Below are 10,232 nucleotides of genomic sequence, written 5' to 3' on the forward strand. Positions count from 1 at the left end.
GATAGTTCGTCGATGTGATGGCTTTCAACGTTATGGATGACAAGCTCATGTGCCGGCTCAAGAACTAAGGATGATCCCGATCACTTGGCCTTTCGCGGTCTGGGGGTTAGACATGGTTGGCCCCTTTAAGATGTCATCCAATAAAAATACTCATTTACTCGTGGCGGTTGATAAATTCACCAAGTGGGTCGAAGCGGAACCTGTTGGCAGCTGTGATGCGGAAACGCCGTCAAATTCTTGAAAAAGTTGATATTCCGGTTTGGATACCCACACAACATTATCACTAATAATGGTACAATTTATCACAAGGGCGATGTAGGAGTTTTGCCACCGGGAGAACATCCGGCTTGATGTGTGTGCGGTCGCTCATCCGCAATCTAATGGGCAGGCGGAACGGGCGAATCAGGAAGTACTACGAGGAATCAAGCCCCGACTTATGGTTCCCCTAGAGCGCACTCTAGGGTGTTTGGTTGAGGAGTTGCCTTTGGTATTATGGAGCATCCGAACCACCCCTAATCGTTTTACGGGTTTTACTCCTTTTTTCTTGGTGTACGGAGCAGAAGTCGTTCTTCCCAGTGACATTAGGCATGATTCGCCCAGAGTTGCCGCTTATGTGGAACGGGATAATGAGTTAGCATGTCAAGATTCTTTGGATGCTTTGGAGGAAGCACGCGATTTGGCTGCCTCCCGATCGGCTATCTATCAGCAAGACTCGCGTTATCATAGCCGCCGGGTCAAGAGCCGAGCTTTTCAGGATGGCGACTTAGTGCTCCGTTTGATCCAAGATCACACTGGCATGGATAAGTTGTCACCACCATGGGAAGGACCGTTCGTCGTGAGCAAAAACCTTCGCAACAGGTCATACTAGTTGGTAGATCTTCGGCCTGATCGGCCAACCACGAAGGCTGAGTCAACTCGCCCCTGGAACATAGCCCACCTGCGGCCTTATTACACTTGAGCTATTGGCTCCGTTTTTTCTTCTCTCATATTTTGAAGATTGTAAGTCTTTCATTTATATAAAGCAATAAAGTTGATACCCATGAATTTTGGGTCTTTCCTGCCACTTCATCTTCTTGAAAGCATGGATCTTTATTGCTCTTCGACAAGTCGCCAAAGCATGGACGCTATCGATACCAGAGCGCATAAGTCGCCATGCTGCACTTATTACAACACTGAGTGTCGATAAACAAAAGAGGATCAAGTCACTACAAGCGCATGATTCAAACATGGGCGCCTTATATGATTCTGAGGATTAGGCCGGCTTACTTGGGGGCTATCAGCTCCCAGGTCGTTTTGTGGTAAGAGCGTATACGCTTCTACAATCCTATGACCGGTCTTTCCCCTAATCATAGGTCACTTGGGGGCTTCCTCTCTGTGAGATCAGCCTTACTACCCATTTGGCTAGGGAAAAATCACCGCACTACAAATGGTTATACTAGACTCTGTGTTGGCCGAATCGCCATACGGACCCATGAACTCTTGGCGAGTCAATCCGCTCTATGGACCCTGAACTCACCTTGGTTAAAACATGCATGGTACCGGCTAGCGCCCCACATGGAGAATAGAGAAACCATTGGTTCATTGAACCTGCTTCACTGAAGCTTGACTCGCGCCTGATGAGCCGGTCTAAATACATGAGCTTTTTTACACAAAAAGTCTCCCCGGGTAGCACTTGAGTTTGTCTAACTCGTCCTATCCTGTCGCGACTTGAACGAGCCAACGAAATTCTTACTCTCACCTTCCTGGCACTGCCACAAGGTTTTACAGATTTATACGACTCGCCGGATCTTTTTAAACCGGGTTTTTTCTCCATATAATTCGCCAGAACACTTGAGTCGGTTATTATTTATTATCATCCATTACTCATTGAGATGGTTTGATGTATGTTTTTAGCCCAACAGGTTGGTGATCTAAATCTTTACTGACATGGCGGGTCAAGCATCATAAGGCGTCTCAAGGGCGACACAAGGTTTTTGAAGGATCACAGAAGAGTTCCGCGAGAGGCATAAGCAAGGGATTGTTTGCTACAATAAACTATTACATGGCTCGGATCGCCAAATCAGTAAGATCTATTCTGTTGGTGCCTCCGGGTCAACTTGCCCTGAGCTCTGGCCAACTTCAAGTTGTAAATCGCTCAGTACCCAATTGCACTGGGATAGAGCGGAAAATTCGTCTTCATCATTCAAAAATGCCGAAAGATCCGCCTCCAAATCAAAAGGGTTTTTGGGCCGACGAGGAGTCAAGCTGGTTGTCACAGAGGTTAGCGGGTTTACTTTCTTGTTCTTGTCGTCATAAGCAGCTTGGTATTTTGACAAATCCAAGCTTGCTGCAAGCTGAGTTGCCGCCGAGCGTGATTCCGTGACGACACGCTGATAATCATCTTGAGTAAATTCTGACTCGTCGTCCTTGAGCTCTGGGAAGCCTGCTGCTACTTCTTCGGGTTTCAGTTCTGGAGCATACGCCAAACACCGACTCAAAGTAGTCAGCGCCCCTTTCCGGGCGGCTGATCGGGTTAGGTCACCTATGTGAGGCGAAAGAGTACATAAGCAGCCAGGAATCTTTTTGATTGATGTGATTGGTTCCTTAGCGCCCATCACTGCTTTCACGGTCAGCATGCTCCCAGTATACAGCTGCTCAGTCAATGTGTAAATTGCCTTTAACCTCAAGATGTAGTCGTCCTGAAGGTTGGCGGCTCTCGGGCCTGCATAAGGGACAATAATGGTCAGTTCTTTTTTCAGACTAATTTTTTCTTTTACAAAGTACAAAATCAGGGATTCCTTCTTACCGAAGATGGCCTGTGTCATGTTAGAGATATGTTTCTTTAAGCCGGACAGCTCTTGTTGCACGGTTTCTAGTTTTGTTTCAGCCATTCCCGCTTGCTTTAGCACGGTGGCCTGGTCAGCTTGAGACTTATTGTTGGCGGCTTTCAGCTTTTCCATATCAGCTAAGATCACCTGGCATTTTTCTTTTGCTTTAGCCCGCGCATCTTGCTAGTCGGCCAAACTTTTCTTTAAGTCGCCCAACATCGAGTCAGCTTGGGCCAGAGATTGCTGTCAACATATTATCAAGGGACAAGTCTCAAAATTATTGCAAGCAACACACCTGACACTTGGGGGCTAATGTATAATTTTCTAGATAAAATTATACCACATCAAGACCCGGCTCATCTTTCAAAAAATGACCCGGCCCTTGGGGGTTACAGGTTGAAAGTTTTTCTACAATCAAGACCCGGCTCATCTTTCAAAAGATGACCCGGCCCTTGGGGGTTACACGTCGAAAGTTTTTCTACAATCAAGACCCGGCTCATCTTTCAAAAGGCGACCCGGCCCTTGGGGGTTACAGGTCGAAAGTTTTTTCTACAATCAAGACCCGGCTCATCTTTCTAAAAGATGACCCGGCCCTTGGGGGCTAATGAGGAGGGTATGCATTAAGGCTTACCTCATGTTTATTCTTCATCATATGGAGCAGATTCTTCTCCATTTCATAACTTGTTTCCATGCGACTTGCGAAGCCAGAGCAGAGCTCTTTAAACTCAAGATTTTCATATTGAGAGAGTTTGGCCTTGGAAATTTCATGTCCAGTAGAAGGATGGGACGATGTTGATACATAATTCGATAAGACTGCCGAAGCTGGCTTTGAAAAGCCAGTACCAGTAATGATTACAGCGTCAGGATCTTCAGTCGCCTTCAACGGATTTGGCGGGTTGGGCGCTTCCATGCCTTCCTTGGGAGAACTTGGAAGATCAACTCGGTCATCAGATATATCTTTCGCCGGGTCAGCACAAGCCAGCGGTGGGATTTCTTTAAGTTCTGGAGCCAGGGTGGAAATTGAGCCGCCAGTTTTTCTCTTCTTCGCTTGCGCTCTAAGGAAAAGAGGGTCCTGATTAAAGCAAGTATCATCATCATCAGGAAAAACATAAGTATTATAAGGACTTACCCTTGTACGCGAACCATTGGCAGAAGGGCCGACATCACTGAGTCGCCTGACAAAGGGGAAGAAGTCTGCAAAAGTAATATCTCAAAATATGAGCGGGTTACAAGTATGATCCAAAAGAAAACGAAGGTGGACATTGATAAAGGATACCTCATTTTGCCATTTCTTGGTAGAAGTTTTCACTGGTAACCCGGACACCAAATCTCCTGAGTGGCTCCGAGTCTTCCGATAGGAAGCGTGTTGCGCCTTCTTCAAGAGGAAATTAGGATCCAGACAAGCATTCGGGTGAGACATGGGAACTTTCCCACAAACCCGCCTGGCCGGCTTAGGCGGAGGAGAAGATGAGTCGGAAGAAATAGAAATTACCTCTACGGCGTCATCTTGGCTTTCATTATCATCATTCTATACATAAGAGATGCAGAGATATAAGCACAAATTAGAGCAATAGATGTCAAGACAAAGAAGATAGAATTTTACCTCTAAAGACGCATCGCCGACTTGGGATTCGTCCACATCGGATGATTCGGTGATGGCGGCTTTGTTTTTACCCTTGGTTTTCCTCTTTGGAGGAGGTCTGGCTTGCTTCAGGGCCATCTTCTTCGGCCTTTTTGACCAGAATCGGTCACCTTTCTTAAGTGGAATTTTCATTGTGCGAAAAGGAAGACATTTCATCACACGCACATTCCTTATTGTGATATGGAGGAAATTACTTGCTTCACCCCAGTACTAAGTGTTCTTCATGAAGCAGGGTTAGTACCATTCTGCACAGATATCGGTGACTGGAATACAAACATTTTTCTTTAGTTCTATGCCACACTGCATATCTCGGGTGACCCCAAAAACATCAACTCTTGGGTCTTGGACTGGATGACACAGCACACACTCACTCACTACAAGAAATATGGTAATACACGATGCTATATTTTCGTCGCTACATCGTCATAGTTTTTAATTTACGACGATCTTACGACGAAAAACCAAGTGTAAAAAACAAAGCGTCAAAAACTGATAGAAACGACGTTTTGATCGAAATCGTCGTAACTTTTACGATGATTCTTGGATCGTCATAACCTTTACGATGATCCTAAATTTCGTTGGCAATCTAACCCAGTCCTACGTGGCAGTCCTACGTGGAAAAGTTACAACAAAATCAAAACTTCATGGTTGAAATCAGCCCAATCCATTTCAATTGATCACATGGGCTGGTTCTATTTTTTGGGCTTTTTCTTATTGGGCTTCTTTTTGGGCCTTAGCCTATTTACAACCACTTCTAGTATTTTTTTCAATTTTTTTGTATCATTATAATTTGGGCCCTCGCATTTTAGTTCCCATATACATTTGGTCTAGTTTCAGTTTTGGCCTTTTTTCATTTTCGAATTCAACAACTTTTTATTCCCGAACTTGGTTTCATTTCTATTTGTTGGGCCTTTTCAGCCCAATTATTTGTCCAATATTAAATCCAACACTATTTCACATTCAAATCAAGAAAACTTCAAGTTGAATTAAAATCATCCATAATATTACACCATAGCATGGATCAATAAGTTCAAATCACAAAATATATCCATTATACTAGATGTCAGAGTTGTATAAAAGCTGCTAGTTATAAAAAACATTTTATGTATGAGTATGAAGTTGAATTTAATTTTATAGATCCACCTACAATAGATACAAAAATATCTGCCAATTGAGCAAATATGCTAACTTGTATGAATAAGCATCACAGATAAACGAGAGTTGATTCCTTTATAACTATTCAATATCAGACATGAAGAGGACATTAGTTGAAATAATTTTCTACGAGTTCAAGATTCCAATAAAATAGGTGTCAAGAAAAGGTTTAAACGGATCTTTTAACTGTCGTTGAGTAGGCAAAGTTGTCCACACTATATGTACACTACACAGTTTAATACAACAGCATATAAAAAGTAACACATATGTTAATGTGATTATAGGACAATTGACTGGAGGTGTAGTAATACGGATCATACAAGAAACGATAAGCTCCTGTCATGAATATACAATCTTTTAGAACAAAAATATATGTATCAATGCTATACTTTGTGCATGCCTGTTTATTGCTAACTATGTAACTTGGACATAAACATTGGTGATTCAGTAAATCCAACAAATAGCATCCCAATCAATTAACTCATGTAATCTTAAGAGTGGATAAAATGACCCATGTATCTAGTCTAGAAGAATCAAGAAGTTAATTTGTCTGCATAACTCATTGTTTGTTGTGGAGTAGAGTTAAGAATTAATACTACAGAGAAACACTTATTCACCTGCAGGCAAGCCAATGTTTCACCAAATAATGGTACAAGCAGGAGTATTCCATTAAAAAGGTTTATCATGAACATCATGATATGTTTGACAGTGTAGTAACTAGTCTTGCAGTACCTATGTCTAACCTCAAGTTTCTTTTTGAAGGACAACATAGTTTTTCATGTCCTTCATTGTTAGAAAGCAAACACGTTGCAACATAAAGGAAAAAAGCAATATAGAAGGTGTGACTTCAGATACAAGCATAGCAAGGACCCAACAGCCACGTAGTCACCTAACTACAATGGTTCTTCCTACTACTGGCATCCTTAGAAGTGAAAGCTACTTCTAACCATTTTATTACTTCATATTGTCATGGCATGTCAATATATAGCAGGTATGCAGGAGAAAAGTATGCATTGCCCTAATCATACAAGCGCAGAGATCCCAATAATCCTAAGAGCAAGAATCTTGAAAACTCATCCATCAACTCTTTTCATTATCTTGACCAATTTAATACTCGCTCACTTAGATATTGCATACCCACAAGTGAAAATAAAATAACACTTTCAGCCGAGCAAATAAATGACTTCAGTCATTGTGGATTCCGAGTGCATACCTATGTTCTTGTCGAGGGTGCGGGTGAATTGGTGGAGCGTCGGGGGCACCTTGAGGCGCTGCTTGAGGATGCGGCGCTGGCACTGGATGCGCACGACCTTGGGCCACTTGACGAACCGGTGGAGGTCCTTCCTAGGCGGCACTTAGAGGACCACGTTTTCTGAACTTTGGAACAATAACTACAAGTCAAATTTTAACAGCTCCAACATGTTTTTTTGTATGTTATCTTTCTCACTTTTTGCTGCAAGTATGTAAGCTTTCTTAACAATACTATCCTACAAGCCATATGTTTACAAGTGTTGGTATGCTAGCTTTCTTGATATAATTTGTAATCAAGAAGCAGATAAAGCAATGTCATTCATCACATCATGCAGTAATTTGCAATGTAGCTGTGCTAGAAGTTGCCGCTCTTACTTTTAATCGCCATTAGTGTGGTTTGATTTTACTTGGTGAAATGAAGCACACGGACTATAGCAGATTCGCCGAACGCCACTGGAAGGAAGAAACATTTCACACATCAGTTTCAATACAATAGGCCAGCTCTATAAGGAAGGAAGAAACACTTCACACATCCATCTAATCAGTTTCAAAACTAGTTCAAACGCCACTGTAATTAGATGAGCATACAGGTGACCAGGAGCATGTAGCTGCCACCATAGGGCGTACTTACCAATTCTAGTTTCAGCATTGCTAAATACAGTATTAAACTTATTTTTACATCACTAAATCAAAACTAAGATGTGGCGAGAGATGCTATAGATAGATGTTAAGATGTGTTCTTTGCCCTCAAATTAAGCTCATCGAGCCGCTCGAGCAGACAGTCAAAAGTGGATGACTGAATATATAACATCTACTATAGGTATAACATCTACAAGTACTCGGGTTGGGTTGGAGTTGGACTGGATGCAGCGTCTCGTTGCTGTCAGCCAGAAAGAAACATATTGTACGCGACATGACCACGCAGTGCTTTGGCATCTCTCGTCGAAAAATCTAGAGTGGATAGGACCAATCAACATCACTCCCCTGCATCCGCTCTACTCCTACAACGGAACGAACCGAGCAAGATTTAGAGAATCATCAGCCCATCCAATCCTATCCATCTTCCTCTTCTCCTCTCCTTGTTGCACTAGTAGGTGAGCATGGTGGCGACGACACCGGCGTTCGCAACGGTCATAGCCTGGCCCTCCACCTCCTCCTCCATCCACCACCACGCCACCCCCAGCCCCTTGCCCTCCGCTCCGGCTTCTTGGAGAAGTTGATGGGCTGAAAGTTGTCGTCGACCCCCGCGAACTTCTTCGGGATGTCATACTCCGGGAACCTATCCCCAAGCATCCTGGCGAGGACGTGGATGGTGGCGTCGTGGGAGGAGGAGATGTAGGGGCCGTTGGCCTCCGGGTGCTCAAAGAGGAAGGTCATGGCATTGCAAAGGTTATCCAGGTGGACCAGCTGCACCTGCTTCAGGATCGAGTAGTGTGCTTCATTCCCCATGATGAACGCGAGGGCGGTGACTAGGCTGGGTGGCATGCCGGCACTAAGGAACGGGCCAACGACGAGCGTGGGGATGATGCTGATGAAGCCAGGCCGTTCTCGCTGGCGTACTCCAAGGTGGCCTTCTCTACCAGCGAGTTGGACACGAAGTACATCTACAAAACCCGACCCATCCACATGTTATTATCGCTTTGCTTGAAGCAGGCCATCTTGACAAGCACTAGTAGTATATCAACAAGTAGAGGTAGAGAAGACAAGCCTCTATGCTCTCGTCTCACCCATCCTTTCATCTTGACGCGGTGGCAGAAGTCGATGTGGCTCCAGTTGTCCTGGTCGTAGGCTGGCCTCGGCCGCTCCTTGATGTTGACACTACCGGCGGAGAAGGTGAAGACGATGCGTTTCACGATGTCGGCCTCCTTGCATGCCCTCATGATGCTCAACATCCCTTCCACCGTCACTTGATCACCTTGTTCTGCATTCAGTTTTGCATTCACTTCAGTCTTGGATCCGTACCAACACTCGTATTTCCGTGGCTTAGCGGGCCTGGATAGCTATTTACCTCGGGGTCTTGGGAGTCAAAGTCCATGGGCGTGGCGACGTGGTGGTGGCCGGAGGTGGGGGCCGGAGGTGGTGGCATGGGCAGAGGGATCGGCCAGAGGTGGTGGTGGTGGGGAGGGGGCGGAAGGAGATGGCTCGATGGGATCTGGGGCGGCGTCGGTTGCCCTGATCCAATGTGGATCGGGAGGGGGACTGGGGGAGTGGGTAGTGTTTCGGGGCAGTGGATATATACCCCGTGGTGGGGTGGGCTGATCGGTTGGCTGGTTGGGCCGGTTGGCCTCGTGGGCTAGCCCTAGTTGGGCTGGGGGTTTCTTATTTTTCATTTTAAATATTTTGTATTTAGTTTTATTAAAAAGGATATGTTCTAATTAATCTCAGCACCATTTTATCTTAGAAAACATTTGTTACTTGCTCCATTAAATAACAGGCAATATCATGCATATCCAAAAAACTTGGGCATTAATTGAACAAGTTGACAATTTTCACAAAACAAAAGAGCATTTAAGAATTACTTTTTGGTTCAGGTTTCAAAGGTGGGGTCCACACCAACTTGGGGGTGATGTTGTTATCATTAACAAAAAAAGTTTTGGAATTTTTGCCAAGTGTGCAACATTTTTCCCTTATTGTTTGAGGATTTATTTTATCATATTAATTTTAAATCCTTTTTGATGATGGAATTTTAAATGAGATATGATTTCCAAATGTGATCAAACACTGCTTATATGTGACCAAGCTACCAAGAAAAATTATAAACTTGTAATATGGCAATTATTTTTAAAAAGTGTTCTAAAAAATAAGCTATCATGTGTGAAGATTCATGGCTTGCAAGCGAGAGGATCAATCTTATGGCCACATCCATGGTATAGTTTTTTACAAATTTTCCCATATTGTGCACAAGGCTTCATATTAGAATGACAAACAATGTTGCCGAAGGAAGTTTTCATTTTCTTTAGACAGAAAATTCATTTTCCATTTTTCGAGTGTCCAAAATAAGTTTTTTTGTGAAGGACCTACCATATATTTGTTGCAAAACTGGACCAAATCATTTTTATAAAATACTAAGCCATATTTAATGTTCAATTGACCAAATGGTTGGGTGTCGAAAACTTTTATCCACCTCTCGTGAAAAACACAAATTTCTGCCGATTCAGCTGGAAGCGGGTCAAATTTGAACTACAGCTACATTATAGTTCGCTCTTTATTTTTCCCAAAAATCATTTCTAGGTACACAAGTATCTATTTAATCAAAAAACATCAAAAGGTTTCCAAAATTAAACCCTTAGGTAGGAACGGTCATACCTGCCATTTTGACCGCATTTTGAAATGAGCATAATAAATAAAAATAAAAATTGTTAAACCTTCATATTGTG

General features: G+C 43.4%; 1 pseudogene; it reads right to left on the bottom strand.

Annotated features, from left to right (window-relative positions):
* Nucleotides 1-7,986: 7,986 nt before the first annotated feature.
* On the bottom strand, nucleotides 7,987-8,899 carry LOC123405401 (annotated as a pseudogene).
* Between the last annotated feature and the right edge of the window lie 1,333 nt (nucleotides 8,900-10,232).

This window comes from Hordeum vulgare, chromosome 6H (assembly GCF_904849725.1).
Source record: "Hordeum vulgare subsp. vulgare chromosome 6H, MorexV3_pseudomolecules_assembly, whole genome shotgun sequence".
In the NCBI taxonomy this organism is placed as follows: Eukaryota; Viridiplantae; Streptophyta; class Magnoliopsida; order Poales; family Poaceae; genus Hordeum; species Hordeum vulgare.